This window comes from Ailuropoda melanoleuca, chromosome 18, assembly GCF_002007445.2.
Source record: "Ailuropoda melanoleuca isolate Jingjing chromosome 18, ASM200744v2, whole genome shotgun sequence".
Taxonomy (NCBI): Eukaryota; Metazoa; Chordata; class Mammalia; order Carnivora; family Ursidae; genus Ailuropoda; species Ailuropoda melanoleuca.
Genome location: NC_048235.1, coordinates 6,012,141 through 6,016,328, shown reverse-complemented (window position 1 = coordinate 6,016,328; position 4,188 = coordinate 6,012,141). Strand labels below are relative to the sequence as shown.

The 4,188-nt window shown below is 37.9% G+C and overlaps 1 long non-coding RNA gene across 1 annotated transcript in view; it reads right to left on the bottom strand.

The window, feature by feature from the left end:
* LOC117797091 overlaps positions 1–3,183 on the bottom strand; it is a 41,360-nt gene extending 38,177 nt beyond the window's left edge. Inside the window, exons 1-2 of the long non-coding RNA XR_004621963.1 lie at positions 3,044–3,183; positions 1,630–1,768 (exon numbers count right to left, since the gene is read on the bottom strand). This is a non-coding gene — a long non-coding RNA (uncharacterized LOC117797091). The remainder of the gene's footprint in view (positions 1–1,629; positions 1,769–3,043) is intronic.
* Between the last annotated feature and the right edge of the window lie 1,005 nt (positions 3,184–4,188).

Sequence of the window (4,188 nt, the reverse complement as noted above, 5' to 3'; positions counted from 1 at the left end):
AAAACACAATCATACCTTATTTTTCACTGATCTAACTGTTAAAAATTTTTAATTAGATGACACTATATCCTGGCAAAGCAAGAGAAAAAGCAACTCACAGGCCAAGTGTGAATTCTTACAACTACTTTGAGAAGTCAACTTTAATATTCTTTTTTCCTTTTTAAATATTTTATTTATTTATTTGAGAGAGAGTGAGAGTGAGAGAGTATGGGCATGGTGGAGGGGACAGAGGCAGAGGGAGAAGCAGAATCCTGTCTGAGTGGGAAGCCTGACGTGGGACACGATCCCAGGACCCCTGGATCATGACCTGAGCTGAAGGCAGATGCTTAACCCAGTGAGGCACCCAGGTGCCCCTTTAATATTCTTAATTACAGTTGTAAAGTTTGCATCCAGTAAAGTTGAAGACATGTACCCCCTAGAACTGAGAAATCCTGCTAGAGAACCTTAAGCATGTGTCCAAAGAAGCCTCTGTACAGATGCCCAATGCAGCATGATTTTCATGGGAAACACCGGGAAAAAATTAAATGTTTATCAATGAGACAATAAACTCGCACATATTTATACAATGCTACTCTATTTAGCTGTGAAGATTAGTAAACTGATCTTTACAAATCAACATGATTAAGTAGATGTAGCGTGTCATACCTTTTATTCGAATTTGTGAAACTTCAAATGATAATTCTTATTTAGGAATATAAATTATTAACAGTATTAAAATAAAAAGGTGAAGAATATTAACTTCCAAAAAGTTATTCTGGCAAAGAGAGCTTAACATTTGACAGGCAGGAGGTACAAAGGAGGTTGCATCTATCCAGTGAAGTATTATTTTTAAAAAGACCAATGTAAACAAAATTAAGGATTAACATTAAATAAATGTTAAATATGAGTGATAAATTTATGTATGTGTATGACATACTCTAATTTTCTGCGTATTTACATTTTTCATACTAAAAAAAGTGATGTTGAATTTCCAACGGTCCAACTGCGCTTTAATCTTAATGGAAAAAAAGCAGGATGTCGAGGACAGCTCGTGGTTTCCACGACATAAACCAGCAACGGGGAACCGGCCGCCCTCAGTCTGACAAGCACCTCGGCCCTGATTGCTTGGCTGCGCTGTCCACTTGGCGCGTACAGTGTTTTTCAAAATGCGAAGACTTTGCCAACATTGCAAAACGGGGGGATAGCACATAAAAATCCTGACTTCTGGCTTCATCTGCAAAATGAGATAGGGCCACCCTGGAGCATGTCCGGGCAAGAGCCGCGGAGCTGAGCAGCCAGGGGCCTCTGGCGCTGGGGGAGCCGGCCAGGCACCCCTGCAGCGCTGTCCCCGCCCCTGCGGCTGTCACCTCCCATCACACGTGCTCTTTCTTCTTATACCAGACAGGGACGCCAAGTATTTCCCCTGCACCTCCTTCAGGAGTTTTCATGACCTGTGTCCTCCTCATTGGCATCTAAGTTTGTACCCCCCGTTTTAAAAGAAAAAAAAAATCACTGAACAAAGATTGGAAAGAAATACAACAAATATTTTTCGCTGCTGTCTCTGGGTTGTTGGGTGGCCAGTTTCTGAAGGTAAAAAAGCACTGTATAAAACTGTGAAAACAGCCAAACCAAAAGATGTTTCCATCTTACCCCCTCAGGTCAGAGCCCGGAATTAGCCTTGAAGATGATGTTCTGCTTTCCACGCCTATCACAGGAAAGCTCCCGCCACCGCTTCAGAGAGCACAGTGGACCTTTTAAGATCCAGATTTTTTTTTCCTCTAGGCTATTCCTTTAAAAAAAAAAAATCCTTCTGTTTCAATATTTCTTGCTTATCTTTCAAAGCTCTTACTCATAATACAAATCTACTGTGATGCTTTTCCTGATTTCTTCTGATAATGGAATTTTTCAGCAATGTCTGCTCACATGGCCAGCAATTCTTCCAGTGTCTGGTAGCACATGGCGCAGGGAACTGACATCATTGATTTGTGCCACTAAGCAATAGAAGGACAAATCCTACCCATCACTTCCTTTCTGGCTTAGAAAGGACTTAGCTACTCAAATATATCAAATTAAAATAGTAGACACTCAAAAATAGCAACTGGAATACAATGTATTCAACGGCATCATAGAATACACTATGTTTCGGAGACCTAGGCAACTAAATTTAATCTATACTTTTCTTCTTGTGATACATGATGAAAGTTGCTTTCTTGATTAAACTTAACAAGCATTGATGTCTTTCTCATGTGAATGCAGAAAGTGTAAAAAATGAAATCATAGTGAAGTGAAATTAGAAAAATTCCTATTCTATGGTTTCCAGATGAGTGAAATTTATTTCATTATATTACATTTTCAACCTAGTAAGGTTTATTTGTTCTAATTTCTCTATATCCTCATTAAGAGTTTCTAAAGGTTGGTTGGATGTACTATTACGAATTAGGCGACTTCTTACCCACAACATTCAGTGAGTTTTAAGAATACTTCCCAAACAAAATGTACAGTAATACATATTCCAACATGCACAGTTTTTACCAAATCATTCTTGGATGCAACTTAAAGGATTGATTTCTGTACATATTCCTGCCACGAGGTTGTTTCTCCTGATCCCCCTTCATGAAAATTAAAAAGTGCTATTTTATTTACTTCCTAAACGCAAATAACCTGACATGAGTTATCTCTCTATCCAAGATCAGTGCCTGATGTCTCTACTGATTTTCATAGCTGAGCTGTTTGAGTTCTCTCAAGGCATGCTTTATAGAGATTTTTATCTGTTTACCAATGAGACCAGTAAGGGATGGAAGAATGGATAAAATCTAGTAAGTACTACAATTTTATATGTGACCCCACAGATAATAGCATTTTTCCTTCCTGTCCATATCATCGGAAGCTTCATAGACATATCATCTACCTTTACATTGAAATGATTTTAAACCTTTAGAATTTACTAAATTTAACAAAGCTTCATCACTGTTGCTTTAAGTTTGACAATATCCTAAAAATAAGTAAGTAAAACACAAGTAAGTAAATAAATAAGAGCCTTATTAAGTTCTCACTGACGGCCTACCTGCATGAACACATTTTGGTCACTTTCTGCAGCTCTCAGGAATTCGCCGTAAAGCAGCCTTACTGGAATACGACGGATGCCTTGTTAATAAACATTTTTTCTTGAAAGTGGACTCCAGAATGTTATAAATATAACAGGCAAGGAGAATGCCATGCATGACCTCACAGCCAAAGATTATCACGATGTGGGCCAGTAGTAGTAAAAATAGTGTCTATGTTGCATGAACTAGTCAGTGAATGGTTGCTGGCAATCATCCCAGGGTAAAATTCTCCACCGTGACCAGAGTCAAAACATCAAGTAACTGGAAACCCGAAGCATTTGCTAATAAAGAAGGAAAAAATATGTTTCACCAAATGTGGCAACAGCACCGATGAATGATTTACACTCAGGCATCTTACCATCTGAACGATCTCGCTGTGTGCCGATCACAGAAGGGGAGAAGGGCAGTAATCAGGGGTCACACTTGCAAGGTACTGACTTTTAAATAACAAGTCTGGTACACAGCTTATGCTGATTCACAAATTTTAAACTATTTATTGAAAGAACAGTTATTCTCAAATGCCCTCTAAAAACACCGCTAATGAATAACACTGCTGTTTCTCTTGCCTATCTAAAGGTTATGTGCAATATCATACAGCTGGAATGCTTTGTAAATGGGCGGAGTTCTCTGGTCTCCCATTTAATGTGCTTGGGCAGGATCACCCAGTTAAGAAACACAGGTTCACAAGGGAGCATGAACCACAGAATTATCCACAAACCAGGAGGAAAATGTTCCTAGGGCATTCAGAAGAGGGTAATGACTCACAGTGAAATTCTCCAAATTCTGGCTCTGACACTTAGCTGTGCTCTCTTAAGAGAGGTAGGTGTTTGGTTTTTTTTTTTTTTCAATTGAAAAACAGTACTAAGCTTATAAGCATATTGAGAAAGAATACCACTGCAACAAAATTAACAAATGTTTAGTCGACAGCCTGTTAAAATTGTTTATTTTCAAATAGAAAATTCATAAATATGCCATTAATTTTTTCTTAAATTGGGAACTTAGATTCTTTTCACTTGTAAGAAGTCATATATACAGGATGATTTCTAATAAATAATTATGATTTTTAAAAAAATCTTAACTGGTTATATATTAAATAAAATTTTGT